The following is a 25855-nucleotide window of genomic DNA, read 5'->3' on the forward strand; positions in this document are numbered from 1 at the left end:
CTGTTCAATGTCAGCTGCCAGTGGCCTTGATGGCCTGGCACATACCCAGCGCTGGGCTTGGAGCCCCTGCTTCCTCCCAGCACCTCTGGGCCCTACCTCAACCCTCCCACCTGCCTCCCCTGAGCCACTCTGAAGGGGGCTGTACCAGAGCTGTATTGGGCATCTTAGCTGTGTGACTTTGAGTACATACATCTACCTCTCTGAACCTCAGTGCTCTCATATCTGGGGTGGGCACGAGGAGGCTACCAGGATGCATTGCAAGGGGGAATGGTGGTAGGTACTGGATGTCAGGTCTCTCCATTCACCCCACTTCCCAGCATACCCTGCATGGGAACACTGGACCACTTTCCCAGGCAGCACCAAAACCCTCCCTCTGGCTTCCACAGCACCTCAGGCATCAGCAGCTATGAGAGCGCCCCCAGAGCAGACAGAGCTGTCAGCCTACCCACTGCCCCTCCTGTCAATCTGAACCACAGGTACCAGGGTCACTTTCCTCATTGGGATGGGCTGAGGTGACATTTGTCAGGACCTTGGTGAACAACACAGCTGTCCTTGAGTATCTGCATGATGTGGTTCCAGGACCCCCTTAGGGCTCTAAGAACCAGATACCCCAGTCCCCTATGTAAAGGGTGAGTGTTTATACAGAACTCGCACGTCTTTCTGTGTCCTTGAACCCTCTTGATGATTCACAGTACCTAGCAGAGTGAGTGTGCTGGGTGAAGTAGGTGTTCCTTCAAATGTGTTCCATCTATAGCTAGCTGAGCCCACAGACGTGGAGGACATGTATGCGGCGCTGACTGTACACACAATGAAATGGATGGAGGCATCTGACTTCTGAAGTACAGACCCAGGGAGTGGGCTTGGGGTATCAAGGTCCAGACCAGGGGATGGCAGAGAACAGACATGCCCCTCTGTTTGCAAGGGGGTAATGGCCCTTTGTAAGTCGGGAACACCAGAAGTCGAATGTGGGAAACAGCATCTAACCTACCCAGCACGCTGGCTCAGCCACACACCTTGCTGTTGAGGACCCTCTTGGTCCAGGGGCTGCCATGGGACTGTCACCACTGGCTTGGTACCACACTGCATACCACCAGGCCAGAGAAGATCCAGATTTAGACCTGAACCACGGTTCCCAGTGAGCACGTGTTGCTTTTATACCCTGGTGAAGCTGAACCGACACATACACCAGGCTCTTGTCCACACTAACTGGGAAAAAGTCCTGCTGGGTCCTGGGCAAAGGCTTTTAGGTGTGAAAGATCTGGCCTTGCTCCCTGAAGCCTCTACTGGCAGCAGAGACACCTGAGGCTCATAAAGGAGCCACCCAGGATGGTGGCCCCCTGGTAGGTGGGACGGTAAAGCCTAGAAACTAGTGGGGAAGCTGTGGGTGTACCTTTCCCATCCAGGGTTCCATGATACTCATCACTATCCTACCTCCCAGCTGCCCCCTACCCCCATTTCCAATCTTCTGTCTCTACTCACACCCTGTGGAGACAACAGTTCCTGTGGCACAGGCCCCCGGTGGTGCTTCCCCGACGGCCACTTGGGACAGGGACTCTGTCCCCTCTCGCTAGTATCCTCTCATCTCCAGGGTTCTCACCCTTACTTCATTCTTCTCACTCCAACCCCTAGTGCCTCCCTCACCCTACATCTACCTTCAAATGGCCCCAAACACCCCATCCCAGCAGGCAGAGCCCGTGAAGACAAACAAATCCTGAGCTTGAGTTCCAGTTCCACCAGTTAGGAGCTGTGTGATCTCTGAGAAGTCCCGGAACCTCCCCGAGCCTAAGTTCCCTCAGCTGGGAAACAGAAGCAGAGCCCATGCTAAGGTTTATTAGGATCAGACAAGATGGTGGGTGCGGTCATGTCTGCAAACAGAGCAGAACTAGGTTGGGACTGGACTGGAAGGAAGTGTAACGGGGGCTGGAGAGCCGTGGTCAAGAGCACATACTGATCTTCCAAAGGATGCAAGTTCAATTCCCAGCACCTACGGCAGGCAGTTTACAACTGTAACGCCAGCCCCAGGGAGATCCAACTCCTCTGGCTTTGGGAACCTGCATTTATGTATACATATCCATACATAGACACACAGACATATGCATAAGTTTAAAAAATAAATAGGCCAGGTGGGGGTGGCACACACCTTTAATCCCAACACTGGAGAGGCAGAGGCAGGCAGATCTCTGAGTTCAAGGCCAGCCTAGTCTACACAATGAGTTCCAGGTCAGCCAGGGCTACACAGAGAAACCTTGTCTTGGAAAAAAAAAAAAAAGTAAAAAAAAAAATAAATAAAAGAAGTATACTGGCTGGGCAATGGTGGCGCACACCTTTAATCCCAGCACTCAGGAGGCAAAGCCAGACGGATCTCTGTGAGTTCGAGGCCAGCCTGGTCTACAGAGCGAGATCCAGGACAGGCACCAAAACTACACAGAGAAACCCTGTCTCGAAAAACAACAACAACAAAAAACAAAAACAAAAACAAAAAACAAAAAACAAAAAAAAAGTATATTGGGGGGCTAGGCTAGGGAGATGACTTAGTTTCAGTTTATAAAGTGCTTGCCACTCAACCACAAGTTTGGGTCCCCAGCACCCACATGAAACTCTGAACATAAGGTGTGGAGAGATAGCTCCGCATTTAAAAGTGCTTATTGTTTTTGCAGAGGACCAGGGCTCAATTCCCAGCATCCAAGTGGTGGCTCACACCCCTCCAATAACTCCAGTTCCAGGAGATTCAGTGCTCTCTTCTCATCTCCATGGGCACTAGACACACATGTGGTGCACATACATACACACAAGCAAAACACTCATGTGCATAAATAAGCAAATACACACACACACACACACACACACACACACACACACACACACTTACATATCTCCATGCATGGCAGTGCATCTGTAATCTCAATTGGGAAAGTCGAGACTGGAGGATCCCTAGGAGTAGCTATAGCCAATTCAGTGAGCTCTGGTTCAGTGAGAGGCCCTGTCTCTGGAAATAAGGTAGAGAGTGACGGAGGAAGGCACCTGATGTTGATCTGGCCTCCACACACTGAGGTATAATGGAAGGCTTGGGCTGCAGCTTGATTGGTAGAATTCTTGCTGAGCATGCATGAGGTCCAGTCTCCAGCACCCCATAAAAATGAGGGTAGTGCCACACATGAGTAAGCCTGGCAGTAACTGGTGGAGGCAGGGGGATCAGAAGTTAAGGTCATGCCTGGCTATATAGTGAGTTCTAGGACAACCAAGGAATACATAGTGAGACCTTGTCTCAACAAACAAACAAGCAAACAAAGTATAAAGAATATTGAGCTGTGCCAGGCGGTGGTGGCGCACGCCTTTAATCCCAGCACTCGGAAGGCAGAGCCAGGCGGATCTCTGTGAGTTCGAGGCCAGCCTGGGCTACCAAGTGAGTTCCAGGAAAAGGCGCAAAGCTACACAGAGAAACCCTGTCTCGAAAAACAAAAAAACAAACAAACAAACAAAAAGAATATTGAGCTGTAACATAAGTATGCAATAAAATATGTCCAATTACTGCATTACAAATCATCAATGGCAGGGCTTCTGGGTATCAGGGGGAAGCTGGGTGCACACACACACACACACACACACACACACACACACACACACGAGCTCTGTGCCCAGGGAACGTGGCCTTTAGCCACTCATTCCTCCTCCTGTCTATCCCTCCCTTCCTCGCTTGCTCCTTCCCTCCCCCACCCATCATGTTATCCACTCTACACCTGTGGGACACCTGCCATGCCTGGGGAGGACACTGGCAGAGCCGTCTATTACCATTTTTTAACCTATTTAGACATTTACCTAAGTCTATTTATCCATTAGGTAGAGTGACACTAGACAGGCTTGCTGAGTCTTTTGAATCCTCACGACCGTTCTCACATACCGCTTACAATAAAGACACGGGGACCAGGGGCTGGCTCTACGTGGGTGGCCCTCTGGCCTTAATGCCACATCTCTGTTCTCAGGGCTGGTCTCTCATTATGGTGGATGAGCCTCCCACTATCCACGGCTCCCAACTTCCCTTAATCCAAAGTCCCTCTGACTTGGTTACATGGCTCTGACACCTGAGTGCCACCTGCCTTGTGACTCCCAGGGCCTGTGACGTCACCCCTCCTTTGTTCATTTGTCAAAGTGTGTCCTATGACTTCACAGGCACCAGTGGAAGCCTAGTGGAAAATCCTCAGGAGGCCCATGTGCCACTTAGTGCTTCTGAACCCCAGGCAGGGTCGGCCTCACCATCCTTATAAGTAAGAAGGCCATTTGCTGGGTCAGGCAAGACCTGTGGAGTGACAGAAGCTGACAAATGGGATCCAACTCCCCTTGATGCCCTGCTCCTCCCATACACGGGGTAGATGAGGCTTATCTTTCCAAGCATCCGGAGGTTCCAAGAGGGTGCCCACATACCCCGGGTTGCACAATGAGGCAGGGCTCAGTCCTGCAGGCTCTTTATCTCACCACCCACAAAGGATAGATGTACTTGGGGACAGTATGCTGAATGCAAGTGAGGAGGAAAGCCAGCTTCCACGGTACACCCAGATATCCCAAGTGCAGTGGGGATTCAGGGCGGATGCTGACTTGCTCTGTGGACCTCAGGGGCAAAGCATCAAAGGAGGACCAGGGAGAGGTACACAGAAAACCAGGATCCAGCAGTGTAGGGGTCACATACATTGGAGCTGAACTTGGGGCCTGAGGCACAGGCTGGAAAAGTCCTCTGCAAATGTTCATTCACACTTGGAACTAAGAAACATTAATTTATCCAACCCCATCATTTTATAGGTGAGGAAATGGAGGCTCGGAGAGGGCAAAGGATGCATGCCATGATGCATGTAAATGGGTGGTCAAGCCAAGACCTGACTGTTCTGACCACGGTGTAGACCCTTTTCACCCCACTCCAAGGACAGAGAAGAAGGGCTTTTAATAAGAGGCCACTTGGAAGCTGTCATGGGGCCAGGTGGGACTTGGGACTGGGGAGCCATAGGGCCTCCTGTCCCAATGTGTACCTTCCTGGGTGTGTCTGGATGTCTGAAAGGCCGCCCTGAGAGCGGTCATCTCTCCACCTGCTGGGGACAATGGATCAAGTGACATCGCAGGGGAGAGTAACTGGCCAGAAATAAGGAGTCTATGTGAGGGTCAGGTGGGGAGGCAAAAGCTGGAAGATGAACGTCCTGTGCTGACAGCTTTGTGTCGTCAAGTGTGGCTGGCCCTTGACACACAAGACCCTGCATCCTGCCTTGTCCCTGCTATTGGGGAAGTGCCCAGGCAGGCTCCCTTGCACATTTCTCAGGGATGCTGCACAGGGGCCTGTGAGTGACCTGGGGCTATGTTCCTTCTTGAACTTGGGGAACTGAGGCCCAGAGGGAAGGGACTAACCTTGAGCACACCCTGAGTTAGTACAGGTGAGACTCTGAGTTGAGAATGACAGATTGGGGGGGGGGGAGCTGAAGCTTGGAGGCAGCAGGAGGAACCAAGCCAGTGACCCAGCAGTCAGTTCATCCCTCTCCTCCCTGGACGCTTAAGGAACTGAAGACAGGCTCAGAGGACAGGCCTGGCACCCTTCCTGTGTCCACTGATACCCTTTCCTGACACAGGATCATACTGGCTGCCATGGGTTCATAGTCCCATCTCCCAGGCCTCTCTTCCTAGGTCAGTGTCCTGGTCCCCAGCATAAGATTGCCTGGTCCAATCTTAGCCCCCAACCCCAGGAAAGTTGTTAAAACATCTAGGCCAATGGGCCGACAGGCTGCCTGCCTCACATGTACAGCACCACCATGTTTACACTGAATTACTTCCCTGGAAAGCCCTCTGGCTTATCTTCACCTAGAAGACTCCTATTTGGTCCTCAAAGCCCAGCCTAGGTTTGTTTCCTTTGTGAACACACATACGACTTCCAGAACCGATTCAAGTCAGCTCGCCTGTCCCGGACTCACACTGGGGCAGGATGGGTCTTAACACAAGTGGTCTGGAAGGGGAAGGGTCTCACTCTCATCTCTGAGCCTGTACGCTGCAGCCTCACAGCACACGCTGGGTCCCCTCTGGCTACTGACAAAACTGGGCACTGTGCCCAACATAGTGCCTGACCTGTTCTAAGACCAGGAAGGGGCCACTTCTAGGGCAAGAAGTAGATGCTTGGAATCGGGGGGACCTGAGAAGTAGATGCTTGGAATCGGGGGGACCTGAGTTCAAATCTTGTTTCTCTGTGTCGGGTGGGACAGATCTATGTTGTTGAGAGTCAGTTTCCTCATTTGTAAAATGGGAATAACTACACATACTTTGCGGAGAGATGACTGAACCCTCTGCCTGGTACATAATAAAGGAACAAATGCCTATCGTATACTATGTTATGTAAATTAACACAGCATATTCTAACAAGAGCAAATGAAGACTATGGTGCCCTGGAGACCCATCTCTTTCGGGGGAAAAACCATCTTCGGAGGGGCTGCTCTGATCTTACACACCCTGCACCTCAGCTTAAGCCCCTCATAACTATCTCTCTCAGAGTTGCAAACACTCCAGGCCAGCTGGTGTCCGGAAACTGCCGAGGGTCCATCCTCAAGTCCCGCATGCAGGCATGGAAGCTTCTGCAACTCATCCCGGGAGATGGAGTGAGGTGGACCAGGCTGGGGTCAGGGGGTCACAGGAAGTGATGCTGGGGGTGCCAGGGGACGTGGAAGGCCCTGCAGAGGCACCACGGAAAACAGTCCAGGCTGCAGGAAACGGGCCCAAAGCTGACGAAAGGCAGACGGATCCCAGGCCTGGGTCCTAAGCTCTAAGCTTCCCACATCTCCCAGAAGCTCGTGTAAGGCTGTTTGAACACTAGCCTCAGTGTCTCCAGCTCTGGGGATCACTAGGTCCCACAGCAGCGGAGGGTAGGACGCTAGCCCAGCAGTGGGCAGCCTGCCTTTGGAGCCGCAGAGGCAAGACTCTGATGTAAGTCCCTGGGGAATTACTAATTTAATGCCTATGCTTCCTTCTCCCCCCCCCCCACCGCCCCCTCATGAAAGGAGGGGCTGGGTGTGGCTCAGTTGCTCTAGCGCTTGCCCAGCAGGAAGGAAGCCCTGGGTTCAATCCCAAGCATCACATAAAACCAGGAGTGGGGGGTTCACGCCTGGAACCAGCCTTCGGGATGCAGAGGCAGGAGAATTAGAGGTTTATGGTCACCGAATTTGAGGCCAGCCTGGAATACACAGAACCCTGTCTCAAATTGAGGCCAGCCTGAGCTACAACGAGACCTCTCAAAAGAAAAGAAAAAAATCCATGTCTTCCATTTCATCCCTTCCTGAAGCGGCATCCAGGGCACTCATGTTTCTCGTTGGCCCGCTAGGACACGGGGTCCTAGGAGAAGACACAGGGGCAGTCCCAACTTTAGCAAGCAGGGTGCAGAGACAGGAAGGTGACGTCCCTTGAAGGTGCCCTGGATGGACCTGGCTTTGCAGGTTGCTGCTCTCCGACAAGCGGGGCCACCGTCCCACACCCCTTCCCCAATGGCGGAAAGCGTTCCCACCCCTGCCTTCTCAGAGGCCCCTCTGAGGAACACGACTGCAATAAAGGCACCCCTGTGTGTCTCTGGGGAAGCCGGGCTGGGGGTAGCGAGGGGGGCCCACAAAGGCCTGGCAGCTGTGTGTTTGCAAACAGGGGAGCTGAGCTGTGCAGAGGGGCTGAAAGCAGTAATTGTCTTTAATTAAAGGAGGTTGGAGGCGGCGCGGGCTTTGACAAAAGAGATTTCCAGCCTGTGAGCAGCTTCAGCCAGCACTGGATCTGGGCGCCCTCGGCTTTGTCCCTGTGGGGCCTGGCCCCGTGGAGGGCTCGGCCAACACCTGCCTGCTGGGCGGGGGTGGGGGTGGGGGGTGACGCAGAATATGCACCAAGGGACCGTGCCAAGGATCCAGCTCGGCCTCACTCCCTTACACACCCACTCACACAGTTAGCACAGCGGAGTGCTTGTGATGTAATTGCGGTTAGTGCTCCTGGGTCTACCGGGACACAGCTGCGACAGTACCCATGTCTGAGAGGTTCAGCAGACGTAGACTCTGGTAGGTAGAACTCACCCTGTACACATTAGCCTGGCATCACTATTGTTCTTCCTGTCGCTGCAGAGCATCCTGTGTGTACCTCCTGACAGCACAAAATGTGAGCAAACACTCCTGGCGTGGGTTCAAATCCCGGCTTTGCAGCTTACTGACTGTGCAACCTTCAGCCGGTGACTTCCTCTCTCTGTGCTTCTGCTTGTCCACCCATGAAAGGAGGGTGATCAAAACAGCACATCATTCATAGGTTATAGGAGGGTCTGATTGATCCCATGGTGTCCACTCGGCATCCATGGCCATTGACCATGATTCTTTTATTCAACTCTGTATCTGTTTGGAGTCTCCGGAGGCATTCAGTTGATGGGGAGAACTCTGCTGCAGGAGGCCAGCTGGGTTCCCCAGCCTCAGTTTTTCCTCCCTCACACAGGGAGGTAGGAAAGGACTGCTCTGCGTTTGGGGGAGCTTGGCAGGCAATTCCTGTGGAAGCAGGCTTCTCATAAGAGCAGCCCTGCCCAGCCGGCTCTTGCTCCCCATGCATACAAATGGGCTGGCTTCCCACCCCAGGCAGCCGCTCCGTCTTTTGTCTTCTCGGTCTTCTCACACCAGGCTTGGCCTCAGAAGCATCTGCAGCCCCCACAGCAGGCATGCACATGCTAGTGAGCCTCTCTCCCCACAGGTGCGTGCGTGCGTGTGAGCGCACACACAGACTCATGCACCTGTCTGGTCTCGCTCACCAGCTCCTTCCTACCAGACAGAATCTCAGCATCCCTTCAACACGCTCCAAGCTCCACGACCTCTGGGTCTGAGGTGCGTAGGAGAAAGGGGCTGCTCGCAGTGTCTGATCCCCTCCAGCTGGCTGGTCTGGGTGGTCGAGAGAGGTGGAGGGAGGGGCAGAGGGTGAGCATCTGGGCCAGCCTCTTGGGGAGTGGGAGGGGAAGCCCCAGTCTGCTTCAGGGAAGGGACGGGCAGGAAGGCCCACCGTGAGGAGTGCTGTGGAAGGCTGGGAGATACTGCACCCCACACCCACTCAGGATCTGAGGCCCTCGGTTCATCTCTTCAGGGAGAGACGAGGTTGTCACAAATGGGGACAGGTGCCTGAGCACCAGGGGTTCTTCAGAATCAACAGGCCAGACCTCATGTGGCCAGTGTGGGGCTGAGGTGCCAGGCAGCCAATGTGGGTTCCAAAGGAGTGTGGGCCCTTACACACACACACACACACACACACACACACACACACACACACACACGGCTCTTGCTCTGAGAGAGCAGAGAGAAGAGGGGCAGACTCCAAGTTAGACCAGGTCTCATCTATATCACCCATTGTCCCCATGACCATGTGACCCCATTACCTCCAGCATCTGTGAGGAGGGTAGGCCTTAAGAGCCCCTTTGGTCTCCCTTAGAAAGCTATTTAGATATTAGCAGGCTTGCAGGGCATTGGGAGTGGACCCTTCCCTCATACTCAGCAAAAGGTAGGAAACTTGTAAAAGTAGGAATCAAAACATTGGAACTTAGTTACAGAACAAAGGACTGGGATTGGAGTGGCCTGATTGGCTTTGAGAGAAGATGTGACTCTGAGCCCTGCAAGGTCACTAACAGATAACTAGCCAAAGACTTTCTGTCTGTCTGTCTGTCTGTCTGATCTTTTTGAGACAGTGTTCTCTGTGTAACAGTAGACCAGGCTGGTTTGGAACTCACAGAGATCCACCTGCCTCTGCCTCCTGAGTGCTGGGATTCAAAGTGTGTGCCACCACTGCCCATCCAGAGACTTTCTTATAAAGCACAAGGACTTCCTATTGTCCCTCCTGTAATAGTCAATTGCAATGGATGTGTCAATCACCTGCCTAGGAAAACAGTGCTCAGGACAAGCTGCCTGTTCTAGAGACCTGAATTAATGAATCTGGTGTGTTTGTGTGTGTGTGTGTGTGTGTGTGTGTGTGTGTGTGTGTGTGTAGGGGGTGTCGTCCTCTGTCACTATCCATTTTATTTTTTGAGATGTGGTTTCTTACTGAACTTCAATTTCACCGGCCAGGTGAACCTCAGGGATCTTCCTGTCTCCGTCCCTCCAGCACTGGGATTACAGACATGCACCACATGCAGCTTTTTTTTTTTTTTTTATTTTGTTTTGGTTTTTCAAGACAGGGTTTCTCTGTGTAACAGCCCTAGCTGTCCTGAAACTCACTCTGTAGACCAGGCTGGCCTCGAACTCATAGAGATCCACCTGCCTTTGCCTCTGGAGTGCTGGGATTAAAGGCGTGTGCCACCACCGCCCGGCCCCACATGCAGTGATGGTTAGCTTCAGTTGTCAACTTGACACTTCCTAGAATCAACTGGAAAGAGACTCTCAGGCAGGGGCTGTCTAGATCAGGTTGGCCTGTGTGCACGTTTGTAGATGATTACTTTTATTATATTAATTGAGGGGGAAGAATCATGTGGACACCACCATTTCCGGGGCCTGGGGGCCTGGACGGTAAAGAGTGGAGAAGCAGAGCGAGCGAGCGAGCGAGCGCAGGCATGCGTGCATTCAGCAGCTCTCTGCTAGACTGTGGATGTGACAGACTGCCTTAACTTCCCTGTTATAATGGGCCATAACCTTGAATTACAAGCTAAACTGTACCCCTTTGAGCCCAAGTTACTTTTGTGAGAGTGTTTTACCATGGCAACAGAAAACTAGGACATCATGCTAGCCTGGCAAGCATGCTATTGACTGAGCCATCTCCCCAGCCTGGGACTTCAGGGAGAGTCGAAAGCCTGCCCTAAAACATGTCGACTTGGCGGTCCCTTCCACCGTCACCCACCCTCACCTCCAAGGGTGTGCACTCTCCTGCTGTACAGGAAACCAGGGAATTGAGGGGAGTCCAAAGCAAGATCTCCTCAAAGGGTGAGTCCCATTTGTCCGGCTCTTGGCTTCTTGGTCTGCCCCTTTGACCTTGGGAACCCCAGGGCTGAGAGCAGGGCTTCCCCAGCATGATCCTGGGTGGGGTGGCTGGAACCCCCCCCCCCTTCATCTCTGCATGTAACTGTGAGAGTGGAGCCATGGCAGCTTCTTCCTTTCTCTTCAGAGCCTCTGCTAAACACTGCGCATGTCCTGGGGGACTTCGGTACCTGGCCTGCTCCGGCTCCCATGGGCCTCACACTGGACCCTCCGGTCAACCTCCCACCACGGCAGATGAGATAGCAGGGACAGAGCAGGAGGCCCCTGGTCAGGGCACAGAGGGGACATGGGACTTTGAGCAAACACACAATAGCACACAGGCAGCAAGGAGAGCACAGGCCGGGCCAGCTGTCCCGAGGATCGGATCTGAAGATAAGGAGACTGTGTGCACCATGGCCCTCTCCAAGGGAAGCCTGGGTGGCTTCCTAAGCCCAGCTTGGCTCCAGAGGATGGATGTTTTATGCTGCAGTCATAGCTCTCCCGTGGTCCTGCTCTGCCCAAGGAGGCAAGCAGCTCCTTCGAGTCTCAGGGAAGATGGGGAAGGGGCTGTAAAGACTGGAAGAGGAATGTAGATGAAGGAGAGACAGCATGTTGGGGAGGCAGAGAGAGGGAGGCAGTCCAGGAGCCCCTTAGGGGAGACCCCAAAAGAGAAGGGAAAATAGATGGGGGGGAGGGCATGAGAGGAGGGAGGGAGAGTGGAGTTCAGAAAGAGTGGAAAGGGTGTGTACATAAAGGCTCCCTGTAGAGGACTAGGAAGCCTTGAGAAGCCTGGCCTGGGAAGATCCTTCATGCTGTCCATGGTGGGGTAGGGTATGTAGGAAGATGGAGAGCTGGAGGGGACAGGAGGAGAAGCCAGTCTTAGGAGCCAGCTGGGAATGAGGCCAAGGGTGAATACGTGGGGCTGGGTGCTGTCAGTGTTCCAGAGTATGAGTGGAGTGTGTGCTCGGGCCCAGGCAGGTGTGGGCACCAGGGCAAAGTGTCCCTTCTCTCTCAAGGCCACATACTCTGCCTGTCCATAGCCCTAAGAACTGAGCTGCAGGTTTGACTTATATTGAATATATCTTGTGCTCACAGGATGGGAATGGTGTCAATAGTTTGAGGTGGGGAAAGGGGGAAATGGGTGGATTCCATCCACTCACCCACCCATCTGTCCATTCTCTACCCACAGAACACCTTCCATTTGTAGGGCTGCAGTAGCAATCTCCAGCAGACCCTGTACACGGGAAGGTCCTGTTCTCAGCACGGATGTGATTCTATCAAGTGCCATGCTCCAGGATCTGGTCCTGGCGTTGGCTCACCTGTAAGAGGGGGTGTAATCCCAACACCCTGGGCTTGTTGAAGGCCAGGCAGCACGCTAGAACAGGGCCGCTTCTCCAACCACACTGGCTTCCTACCCACTGTCCCACCCCTTGGTGACTCTGACTCCTCTAGGAAGACCCTGAATGTTCAAAGGCTGCCAACTCAGCCAGGCCCTGTGGGTGGCCACAGCTGTGCAGCCTGCTGGGGTGACAGGCTGGGTGAGCCCTGCCCAGGCTTGGCAGCTGTGGAATGAACATAGTGGGGCACGCACCCACCCATAGATGCCCCACACCTGCCCTGTCTCCTAAGCCTTGAATACCCAGGCTATTTCTGCTTGTCCACCAACCAGGTCTCAGCTCAGACACCCTTCCCTCCAAGAAGACCTGTGGCCTGTCCATGCTGGATGTGGTTCCATCTCTACCTCCTAAACACTCCTATAGGTCCCCTTTGTCTTCACGCTCCCTTCCTTCACTGGGATCTCCTTGTCTCTCCCACCATGAGCCTCTGGAGGTAGAGGCCAAGTTGGATCAGTACAGGGCCTGGCACACTGTAGGGTGTTTGCTGGGCTTTGGGCTGAGCATCTGGCCAAACGCTGTCTGGTGCTGCTTGCCTTGAGGATCACATCCATGCACATCCATCCCTGTAGCCAGCATCAGGACTGGGGCTGAGTCTAGGGGTACAGGGGTTGGGACTACGGAGAGGGAATGATTTGGGCTGCGGGGCTGCACCTAGGTGGAGTTGATGGAAGCAGAAGCGTCAAGAAGTCTATCAGTGGCAACCCCTCCCATTATGCCCTTCCTCAATATATGTAAAGTGCTTTGCAAATGAAAATTCAAGACATATCCTGCCCTCTTGAGCAGGAATGCTGGTTCGAGGCCACACAGTGAGCAAACCCTGAGCATGCTCACCAGCTCCACTACCCAAGCTTCAAATCGGGAACCAAATAACCCTAACTTCAGCAGGCTTCCCGAAGTGCCCCCTATAGGTGGGGGTGGCTCATTCCCCTCCAAAGCTAGCCTGTCTCCAACTCCTTCCTTCCCCTTCCCCAAGATGGACTCAGCTGCCTCTCCCCAGCCCCCGCAGGGCCCCCTCCCCATTTTCCATCGGGACGTGACATTCACCAGCGTCACTTCTGGTCTCATCTGCGGAGCGCCCCACCCCCGGCAGCTAATCCCCACAAAGCCCCGCGCTGGGCGCAGCATGACAAGCAGGCCCCAGCCGCCCGCGGCTCGGCCGAGCGTGCTCGCAGGGGCCGAGGCGGGATTCTGCGAGGCTGTCACTCTCGCCTTCCGCGCCTCTAATTGGATTCGCAACACGCAGAGGTCAGCAGAAACGCTATGGAGAGGAGAATCAAAGGGAAGGGGCGTCCGGATATAAAGAGAGGCATTCTTCCCGGGCCACAAAGACGGCAGCCCGCAGGGGCGGAGGGGACCCCGAGAGGGGCTGCCCATCTGGAAGGGAAAGGAGAAGGAACGCTGCACCTCTCATCACTTGCTTGGGTCTTGGGCTTGGTCACCAGGGTGGGGTCTGAGTGGCATTCAGGGCCTGCTGTAGGGGGCAATTTTGGAATGTGGATTTAGGGAAGCTCATGAGGCAGTCACACTGGATCCTGGCTTACCACTGACTCCCTGGAAGATGCGGCAGGTCTCCCAGGGCCTCAGTTTCCTCTGGTGGAACAGGATACTACCAGTTGCTACTGGCTGATGGCATGGGGCAGAGGGCCCTCAGCAGGGGCAATTCATCCATCCCTACCCTTTGCAACATTCCTATGCCTGTATAGAGCAGAGGCTAGCCTCTTTCTACAGAAAGCAAAAGGATTCATTCGACCAAGGTGAACCATCCCCAGACTGAGTAGAGCCGACAATGCCATCCTGTGCATTTTTGGCTCATAGGGATCCGGAGGGTCAGTTAAGTATAAGGAAATGGACAGGAATATATACTAGAAAAGGTCTGAGTGTGTACTGGAGCCTGTGTGCTCTCCTGTACATAAGCAAGTTCTATGTGTACATGCACACACACACACAGAGAGAGAGAGAGAGAGCGAGAGAGAGAGAAGACAGGGGCTGTGGGCAGCCTGGGACCAGCCTCGCTGCAAAGCAGGCCTTGTTTGCTTTAAGAACATTGGCTGCACTGACTCTGGCTCATGAAAGAGACAAGAGGCAGAACTCAAAGGGAATTTCTAAGAGACAGAAAATCGATGGCCCTGACATACTGGTCCCCGAAAGTGTCTCTCTTACACATACGTGCATGCGCCCATACACCCCATTCAGTATGCGCACACATACTCACAAACACTCATTTTCAAGGGCACATATATTATGTCTGACTTGATATGATATATACACAGGTCTAGGGATAAGTAAAGATCTGTGGGAGGGTGTGCATCTGTGTAGACACACACCTCCCAGTGCCTGTGTATACACAGTAGCAGCACACACACAAGGCACTAGCGGCTCTCCATCAAGGATGGACACACATGCCTATAGGGTACAGAACACATGTTCCAATCCATGCACATGATGGCTAATTCAGCAATCATGAGTGTGCTCCTTCCTGCACATAGATATGCAAGGGTTGCTATAGCTCACAGTGAGCTCCAGAGTCACCCACACAGGCAAGGGCATGTGTGCAGCCTATTATGAGATGTACAGGCACACTCATGGATCCAGGGACGCTATGTATTTGCAGGTGCTGGGGTGGTGGACCACATGTACATATGGGTACACAAACATGCTCCCAGCAGGCCCAGCACATACGTATGCATAAGGGGCTCCTCTGTGCTGACCTGGGTCTCTGGGGAACTCCCCTAGACAGACACTTTTGACAGCAGCATGTGGGGGAGGGCGGATAAGGGCTGGGGTTGCCAGGGAGACGGCTGTGGGGCTTCAGGGGTTCCCAGAGCTCTCCCGCCTGCCCAGGCAGTACAAAAATGCCAGCGAGCAGTCCTAGGTCTTTAGAGTTTGCCCATCACACAGGGCTGGTTTTAGAAAGATCAGGAGTCTGGTCTTCCCCCAAGGAGTCAGCACGACTCTGTTGGGTACCAGCTGAGGTCTGCAAACCTGCAGGGTAGAATCTCTTTTCAAAGGCTGACAGCAGGCCCTGGGACCAGCAGGCTGGGTTACAGGGACCAAAAAAGCTCTGCACAGTCACTAGGGCCCCACCCAGGCCACACCCCATGTTTCCATCCAACATCCAGAGTTTAAGTAACAGCCCTCTGCTGGATGTGTAGTCTGGAGCAAGTCCTTTGCTTTCTCTGAACCTATCTCCTCATTTGCAAAAGAGGACGGTAAGGACTGAAGTGTGGAAGTTATTAAGATGTCACCTCACAGTGTAGACAGGCTCCCTTTGCCTGCGAGGATGGTAAATGTTAGCTCCAGGGTTTGCCTGCCTTGCCAGACCTTCCCACTGCCCGATAGCCAGGTATCTGAGTGTGGAGGGTGAGGTGGAACCTTTGTCCTCAGATGTTCACGGCTTCCTTGATGGTCTCTTGAGGACTGTGGGGACCAGGACCAGGCAGAATCAGGAGCTGTTTGTATTCAAGAGTCATTTTATGGGTAGAGACACTGAGTTCCAGGGATAAGCTGGGGGAAAAGTGCTTTGCCAGGGTCCCAGATGAAGAGGTGTAGGACCCAGATTTGCACCTAGGTGCCCTGACTCCGAGCTGCTCTTGGGGCACCCACTAAGAGCATCCTGACAGGAGAACACAAGGCCATGCCACAGGTACACATTTGGTACCTGCTACATACCAGGCTTGATTGCAACCGCAGGGCCACCATCACCATGTGTCTCCCTGACACGTGCACACCACCCTGCTCTCCAGCAGCTTGACCAGGGTCCACCTGCACAGCCCTCCTGGAGTAAGACCACCATCCTTCTCCGTCTTTTGAGCTCACCAAACACTTCTTAAAATTACTATTTATGAGGTGGGGGTGGGGGCGGGGGGCATGTATGTGCTAGAGTGCGTGTGTGGAAGTCGGAGGACAATTTTCAGTGGTCAGTTGGTTCTCCCTTTCCTCCTTGTTGGGGCAGGGTCTCTCTTACTCCTCAGCGGCATGCTGAAGGTTATGCTCTGCTACATGCAGCGGTTTGTGTGGGTTCCGGGTAGTAACTTAGGTCAGCAGACTTGTGCAGCTAGCCATGGTGCACACAGACACACACACACACACACACACACACACACACACACACACACACAGATAGACAGATATACACACACAGGCACATAGACAGACAGACAGACACACACACACAGAAACACACATACACACATACAAACACATATACACACAGGCACACACACAGATAAGACAGATACACACAGGCACACACAGATAGATAGACAGACATATATATATATATATATATATATATATATATATATATATATATATACACACATATACAGGCACACACATACAGATAGACAGACAGACACAGAAATACACATACACACACAGGCACACACACAGGCACACACACACAGACACATACACACACACACACACACACACACACACACACACACACACACACCATCCTCCTCGCTCCTTGAACACTTTGCACCTCCCTCAAACCTTGGGAAGCTGGAGTTACTGCTTCTGCTCTATAATAGGGAAACTGAGGCTCAGGAAAAGGAGCTGCCTGATTGAGTTCCAGGACTGGCAAGTGGTGGAACAGGGAGCTCTCCTTGTCCCCAGCTCTGTGTGTGCACAGACCCAGGACATACAGCCATTGCTCAGGCCCCTGGGCCCTTCATCAGGCCCCTGGGCCCTTCATCAGTCTCCAGGCAGGACCATGCAGGGAAGTGTGTGACCACTGCCCAGGTAGAACAGAGCAGGAGACCGGGACCAAAGTCACATTTGTCAGCATGAAGGACAAGAAGGAGCCCCCAGTTCCGAGCTCTCAGGGGAAATCCGACTACAAGCCCCACCTATGAGCATCTGTCCAACCACAGACAGTGACAGGGATCCCAGTCAGCTCCAGGATTGGAAGCACTCCAGCCTCTCCATCACGGTAGTGAGACGTCTGAGATGGGACAGTGGGCTCTGCCACGTACTTATCACACACCTATGAGGCAGGTACTACCACGGACCCTGAAGGGGACAGAGTGTCTACCCAGGTGGAAGCTATACTCCCCTGGGGGAAGACAGGAACATTCTAGCAAACACACAAGGGCTGCCAGCAAAGTACTTGCTTTGAAGAGCTGAGTTTGGATCTTCTACCTGTATGGAAACAAAGGAAAAGCGGAGGGTGGTGCACATATCCAATCCAGTGCTGGGGGACAGGGATGGGCGGGTCCCTGGGACCAGCTGACCTGCCAGTCATGCCAAATGGGTGAGCTCTGGGTTCGGTGAGAGACTCTGTCTCAAAAAATCAAGTGACATGACTCAGAGGTAAAGCCACTTGCTGCTAAGTCTGACGGCCTGAGTTTGAACCCTGGGACCCATGTGGTACAAAAAGAACTGAGTCCCAAAAGTTGTCCTCTGACCTCCAGACAAGTGACCTATCACACACACACACACACACACACACACACACACACACCCCTATAACTATGAAAAAAATAAAGTGGAGAATAATTGGGGAAGACCCCTGATGTTGACCTCTGACTTCAACATGCACATACATGTGTACTCACACATGAACAAGTATACACATACAAAGAAGAAAATACACAGAATGGCTATCCAAGTAAAGAACAGTCCATGTAGAAGAACAAGGAGGCCAGGGTGGCAGAGGAAAACACTGAAGGAGATAGGGACAAAGCATTCAGGACTTCCTGGGCCACTGGCCTGGCCTCCTTTCTAGATGAGGAGCCTAGGGAACTCTGAGCAGACGGTGTTCTGGGGAGCCCTCTGGCTGAAGTGCATGGATTGAGGGGTGAGGTGGGGGCAGGTGGGGTGGTGGGACAGGCTGGACCTTATGAAAGACAAGGAGCTAGACAGAACGGGCTGTAGGGCCCCAGGGAGAAGAGGCCGAGGGCTGGATACACAGTGAACACCAGACCGACAAGTGTTAACTTCCTCCAGGGCCTTCAATCTGCAACTCACTGGTAGAGTCCATGAGAGACACAGACGTGGGAGGACCACAGGATGGAGGGTCTGGGCCCCACAGTCTGGCTGTGTAATCCAAGATGGGTTAGAACTTACAATCCTGCCTCAGTCTTCCAAGTGCTGGAGTCACAGGCCTGCTTCATGGTGCCTGCCTTCTCAAGCAGTGTATTTCCTTGGGCCTCAGTGCTTACCAGCTACACAACTAGTGAGCAGAATACCTGCCTCAGTCCCCGGGTCCCCCGGTCCTCCGGTCCCCCGGTCCAGGACAGCGGGACAAGAGACCAAGAGACTGGAGTGCTCATGTGGTGTTAGATGTGAGTGAAATGGGGGTGGCTCTCCTCGGCCTGCGGGTGGGATGGACAGACATGCTTCTGTGGCCAGAAAATTCACACACACACACACACACACACACACACACACACACACACACCAACAGCCATAATGGAAGGGAGCTTGGTTGAGCAGCATGGCCCAGGGCTGCTAGAGGCTAGGTGTCTCCAGGCCAGCCCACCCTTCAAGGGGACCCCCCAGTCACAGGCCAGTTCAGTTGTCTGGGGGATTATCTATAGACTGCTAACGTTACCCTCAGACCTCTACATAGCCATATGGACTCTGGGCATGAGAAGCCCCACCCAGCTGGGGACAGCCCTCTTCCCACCCAGCCATAGTCCAAAGCTTTTTTAGGCCCTTGGGGAACTCTGGGATCCCCCCGCCACCCCCCGCCCACCATGAGAGGGAGCACAGTGGAGTGGGGCACTCCATGCCGGACACTACAGAGATGACAGAATGCTCGGAACACCCGGGCCAGGGAGGCTACCCGCTGCGCTTGAGTCCCAGCTCTGACCTCACAAAGTGTCCAGCAATTTGGCTTTGGTTTTCCTGTCTCTAAAATGGCAAAGGCAACCACGTGGGCATCATTAAGATCAAAGTATCTCACAGGGTAAGGCTAGATGACTCAGAGAGCCCCCGGGCTCTGCTGCAGCCAGGCGGGCGGGTGTCAGTAAATAAACACCGCACACATGGGAAACGTGTGACCATGGTGGAGAGAAACCACCAGGCAGGGCACGCACAGCGAGGAATTATTACCAGGGACGCAGCAGGCTCTGTACCTGGAAGTGAGTGAGCTCGGTGAGCCACACTTCCGTGTGGCTTGAACAGATCGAGTTGGTGTCTGGGCACTTTTGTGAATCTGCTGAACAAGGAATTAACAGTATAGTATACAGTCCCTCATTCCCAGGTGGATTTGGGGTGAGGAAAGGGACTCCCACAAACCTTAGTTCAGGTCTCTCTTTTTAAAAATTACATTTTTTATTTACTTAATAACTTATTGTACGTAGGTATGCACTCCAGTTCACAGGCCATGACACACATGTGTGGAGGTCAGAGGACAACTTGTGGGAGTCTGTTCTCTCTTTCCGTCATGTGGGTCCGGGGATCAAACTCAGGTCCTCAGCCTTAATGACAAGCACCTTTACCCACTGACCCTTCTTGTCAGTCCAGTTCAAGTCTCTTATGGGCTGTGTAGCCTTGGGCAACTCCTGTTCCCTCTCTGGGCATCAGTTCCTTCTATAAGGTTTAAAGTTCATACCTGGAGGCGCGGGGTGGGAGGATGGGGGGGAAACAGTAGGGCTAGGACTTAAAGACAAAGGCCCCAGGGAAGGGACACCCCAACAGGGTGGGGCAGAGGCCAGCGCAGGCCAGTGGGCCCGGAGCCAGCTGCTACAGAGCAATGAAAATCTCTTAACCACACAGCATTGTTAACGGCTCCCAAATCCTGTTGTACCACAGGCTTAGGAAGGCTTAAACTGTTAAATGCATAAACTTCCTCAATAAACGGGGCCTCTCTCGCCAGATCCCGGGCCCGGCCAGATGAAAAGGCAGTGGGCCGGAGGGAAGGGAATGTCTCCAGCAGTTTATGAGCCTGTTGGAGTGTGGTGGAGGCAGCCTGGCCCAAACCTGTCACCCCGGTACTGTCTGGGTCAGAGGAAGCCAGCATAAGGTCGAAAGGATGACAGAACATGGCTCTAGGGACGGCTAACCTGAGCCAAGGAAAACCCCTCATAGCAATGTCATCTTGGACAGCTGCAAAAACTTCTCTGAACCTCGGATTCTTTCTTCTTTAAAATGGATGCAACCCACAGGGAGGTGGGGGTGGGGTGAGTGATCCGTGAGAGACACCACTGGTGCGGAAGAAATGAGACGTGGGAGGTCATGAGATCATAGCTCTGAGACTGTCGCCTACATGGGGTCCCATGGTGGCCTTGTCTCTGCTTCCGAATCCGATGGGAAGTTTAGGAAGGGGTCCGTACAGGAGAGAGACACTGGGCAAGTGGTACTGCTGGATGAAGGGCATAAGTAGCTTCTCTGGCTATAGGCTAATGGAGGTTGGGGGGGGGGGCACCTTCTCTGAGGTCTCTTGGCCACCTGGAGTGCTTCCCCCCACCCCTGGGATCAATTCCACCCACCACTCTCTGGATAGAAAGCAAGAGTCCTGCATAGCCCACATGGCCTCCTCCACCGGGGTGGGAGTCGGGGTGGGGCTTCTGGCTGCTCCTCCTCTTCACAAGTCCCACATCCTAATCCTGAGCTCTTTAGTCCCAACCCTCATCACTCACTTTTCCAACCCTTCCCATCCCCCAGACCAGGGACTCCTGAGTAATGGGGGTGGGGCAGGTTTAACACCCCTACCTCCCCCCACCCCAGTTAGGACGCTGAGATCTGTCCCTTCATACCCTGCTGGCTCTCTCCATAGGTTATTAAGGGTGGAGGATCCACAGCCAGGGAGATGGTATAGATCTCAGTTATAAAAGGGAGTCTGGGGGACAGGGACACGGTCCAAGCATGAGGACCTAAGTCAGGACACCCAGAACCCATGTAAAAAGCCAGGCAAGGTGGTGGCAAGTGCTCATACTCTCAGTGCTGGGGAGGCGAAGACATGAAGATCCTTGGGGCTTGCTGTCCAGACAGTCTAGCCGATCACGGAGAGACACTGGCTCAGAAACTAAGGTAGAGAACAGGTGAAGACATCATTGGTCTCTGGTCTCCACATTTGCACAAGTGTGCTTGAGTACCAGGACAGACACGGACATAGGGACGCACGCACGCATGCACACACGCACATATAACATACAAAAAGAAGCTGGTGTTCAGGGAGTGTAGGATGGTGGATGAACTGGTGGACCAGAGGGTGAACCGGAAAGGGAAGTGGAGGAACTTGTGCAGTCTCTAAGAGTGAGTGAGGGCCTGAACAGCTTTCGAGCACTGGCCAGGATCCCTACCTCGGCTCATCTGTCCAGGCCCTCCCCACTCCCTAAAGGCTGGGCTGTGTGGTCCTGGTTTGCACTGAGCCTGGAGGTCTACAGGGGTCACCCATGACCCTACCCTCCTTCCCCCAGCAGGGTGTCTCCTCTCCCACTAGCATTCCAACCCCACCCCATTTCCCCAGCCAACTAGTGCTTGGGGCTACTGCCTCCCTCCTACGCACCCCTAGACTGACCAGGCCCCACCTCCAGACTCTCTCCAGACACATTTGGGCCACTGGTCAGTCTCTAAGGGAAGGGCTGGGGTTGAGAGCAGATTTGGAAGGAAACCATCCCAAGGGCCCAGAGAGGAACCCTGCTCCTCGCCCCACCTCTTCCCTCCCTTTGCTAGAGAAGCAGCGGATTCTGGGAGTAACACAGAAAACAAAGCCCCATCCTAAGAGCCCTGCTGGTGAGCATGCCCACAGGCAGGCAGAGTAGCAATGCCAGGAGGGGCCAGGGCCAAGCGCTCCACCAGGTCACCTGCAGTGAGTATCCAAAGCTCTAAGAAGAGTCCATGCCCAGGGACTTTCTAGCTCCATGCCGGTCGCAGCTCCTAAACAAATCCAGGCAACAGGGCTTGGGAAAGTTCACCCAGCTCAAGTCCAAGGTATGCATGCAGCCAGCCCCCCACAGGCCCCTTATGGGGTGTTAGTACACTTGTAACTGCTCACTGGTACCTCAGAACTCCACCTGCATGTAATGTGTCTGGAAAGGGACAGGAATGTGACGTCAACAAACCCATGGGCTGGGGTGTGGCCAGGGGTAGAGCGCTCTCAGAGGCTGAGGGCCCTGGGTTCTACTCTTACCACCGTGGAACACTCTGATTAGTTTGAGTTCTTTTCTCTTTAAAAAGATCCGTGAGGGCTAGGTGTGGTGGCAAAAGCCTGTAATCCCAGCATTCTGGAGATGGAAACAAGAGGATCAGGGGTTCAAGGTCACCCTCAACTAACTACCCAACAAATTTGAGGCCAATCTGAGACTTTGTCTCAAAACCAAACAACTAGATAATCAAATTAAGTATTAATGATATGAGTTTGGTGGCATATACCTGTAATATTAACACCCTAGAGGCTGAAGTAGGATGATTGTGAGTTTGAGGCTAGCCTGGGCTACGTATATTTACAATGTGTACATACCTGTCCATATGTCTGGAAGGCTCTCCTCCAGTCTGTTAGGAAGGGCCCTCCCTAGTGATAGATCATGGGAAAATTTAATTTTCTCCTCTTTGTTTATCAGTAATTTCTAAGATCCTACAAACAACTTCAAGCGCTTCTGTGATAAAGCAGAAAGTTATTGTTTCCTCAAAATCAAAAAATATCAACACACACCCAAGACAACGTTTATAAAAACGTCCCTAGTTATACAGATCCTCAAACTGCTGAGCACTGGCTCTGTACCACAAGAGCCCTTCTGTGAGCCAGCTCTGCAGGAGAGAAAACAGATCAGGGGCTTGCCTAAGGTCACCCAGGCAGCAGGAAGTTTGAAAGAAGGCCTCTAAAGCCCAGGTCCAGGAGAGAATAGGGTCTGGGAGGAGCAGGGCTGGGCAGGGTGGGCAAAACCTCTCTACTAATCAGGAGTCCTGGCTGGAGCCAGCCAATCAGCATCCTCACAGGCTGGCAGCCACCCCATTCACTACAGGGTCTGCCAGAGACCTACTGTCCATGGAAGAGAGGAGGACAAAGCTCCCAAACACAGCAAGGCTAGAAATCCAAGCGGGAAAGGGGCTGAGGTGGGGAAGGGGAGGCAACGGGAAGCAGGGAGACAAGGCAATCCAGAGAAACCCAAGGCAGGGCACTTTATAATCAAAGAGACGGGCCCACAGCTTTGGGTGGGAACCACAGAAAACACCTGCAGCCTCAGCAGATCTGCTAGGGACCCCCAGGGTGGAATCCTGGGGTATGGGAGGGGTTAAGGGCTTTTGTGAAGGGGTCCCCACCTGATAGATGTATGTAGCAGGGAACCCACATCTAGCACTCAACAAATCAGGAAGAGACAACATCTGAAGTGTATCTAACCTGAGGCCCACAGACCACATGTGCCCCAGGATAGCCGTGAATGTGGCTGAACACAAAATAATAAACTTACTTAAACCATCACACAATCCTTTGAGGGTCTTTTTAAATTAACTTAATTGCACAGTTTAACTTTGTAGATGGCAACAGTGTGTCACCAAGGCTGGACACACCAGCCTGCCAGCCTGCAGTGGCATTAAGAGAATTAAACCATGCTTTGGCCCCTAGCCCATCTGGCAGAGCAATCTATCACCCTGTAGTGCCACACTTTGGGGGTTTTATTCACACAGTCACCTCCACTCTCTCCTCTCAGCCACTCACTACTGCCTCAAGCCAATGCCAGCATTACTTCCTCCTGGAAGTCCTCTGAGATCCTGGGGCAGAAAGGATGCCTTCCTCTCGGTGGCTCAAGGTACCCTCCTGGGTAGAGGTCATCTCAGGCAGGACTACACTCTGCATGCTGCTCCTCTGTGAAACTCACTCTGTAGACCAGGCTGGCCTCAAACACACAGAGATCCGCCTGCCTGCTCCTCCTGAGTGCTGGAATCTGAGATGTGTACCCTCCCATAATCAGTGCTGGAATCCAAGGTGTGCCCCTCATGATCAGTGCTGGGAACCCAAGCCAGGACTTGGTGCACACTAAGTACCCTACCAACTGAGCCTCATCCCGTCCCCAATCACTGCCATCGGGGTTTCTCTGGTATCCTCAATTTGGGGTGGTCTTCCTGGGTCCTCTTGGGAACGCCTCCGGCTGCTCAAATGACATCTTTTCCAAGAAACCTTTCTTCTGGAAGGCAGGGACTTTGTGGATCTCTGCCATCATCTGGGATCTCCTCTGCCCTCATTCCAGACTGTGACTAGTTTATCTATTCATTAACCTCTCCCTTGGCTCTTCTCCCAACTACCTCTGCAGAGTAAGACCTGGAAAGATGTGGCAGGGGTCTAAACACTGTTGAGATCTGGTGGCTCCCTTCTGCACATGACCCACAAGAGGCACTCAACCCGCCTCTGTTTGCTGAAGGGCTATATGGTATACTGAGAGCACGCAATGCCTGATGGTAGAATGGCTGGCTTCCCCGCTATGCTCTGCATACAAGAGGCTCCAGGGAAAGTGGATCAGAGAGAACCCATTTATCCCTTAGTTTTACAAGTCACTTACTACATAGAGTATTAGATTCCCTTTGTTGGGTACCATCTACACATTGGGGCATTGTCCACACCTCCTAAGAACCCACCTACTGCCTACCTGCCAGGGACAGCATCCAGCCTTATCCCTTCAAATCAATATTAAGAAAAACGGGGAGAGTTTTCCCCCCATCAGATCATGTTCAGCTGATTGGAGCTCTTGGGGTGGAGGTAAGGCTACGTTTGTGCTCATCTCCTCAGCCTTCAGCAGCCCCAGTATGCTCTGGTCAAGCTGTGCTAGCCCCCTACTTGTCTGAGCTAATAGTCTTAGGACAGCATCATCAAGGCTGCTTGCCTCAGAGCCACGTGACCAGGCCTGGGGAGAGACTGGAGCCATATCTAGACACCTGTGTTCTCACCAATTTGCCAGCGGGGTCTGGTCCACAAGAAAAGCCAACAACCCTTAAAGTAAAGAATGAGGGAACACTGGCTCATCACTCCACTGTGAGCCACAGTGGGCATCCTAATGCACCGCCGCATTTGGGTGCCTTTCCCAGGCTACACAGCAGCTAGGCACCTGTGACTGTTAGCCATATCCCAGTTGGCCCCTAGGATGTGCTAGGCCAGGACTGGGTCTTGAGTGTCCTGTTGGTTCCGAGTAGAAGGCAGCCAGGGCTGGGATGGACATGCCCTCATCTGTACTTTCACCGCTTGAAAGGAAAGCTATGACTTTGACCTTGATCCCAGGAACCTGCCTTTGGCCACATGCTCTATATTTTGTTTTGTTTTGTTTTGAGACAAGGTCTCTATATATAGCATGGTTGTCCTAGACATTACTATGTAGACTAAGCTAGCCATGAACTCACAGAGATCTGCCTACCTCTGCCTCCTGAGTGCTGGGATTAAAGTCATGGGCCACCATGCTGGCCACGTGCTCTAATATGAGCCTGTTCCAGGCCTTCAAAACCTGGGTTTCTGTAACCATCCGCTGGACTATAGGCTGATTTCAGGGACTCACTTTGAATGAATATGGCAGAGATGATGGGATGGTATTTCTAAGACTGAGTCATAGAGATGCTTGGGGGCAGGAA

General features: G+C 53.1%; 1 protein-coding gene across 1 annotated transcript in view; it reads right to left on the reverse strand.

Moving 5' to 3' along the window:
* The window catches only part of Ephb2 (EPH receptor B2), a 123593-nt gene that overhangs the window by 90524 nt on the left and 7214 nt on the right, over positions 1-25855 (reverse strand). The window lies entirely within an intron of this gene.

This window comes from Peromyscus eremicus, chromosome 2 (genome assembly GCF_949786415.1).
Source record: "Peromyscus eremicus chromosome 2, PerEre_H2_v1, whole genome shotgun sequence".
In the NCBI taxonomy this organism is placed as follows: Eukaryota; Metazoa; Chordata; class Mammalia; order Rodentia; family Cricetidae; genus Peromyscus; species Peromyscus eremicus.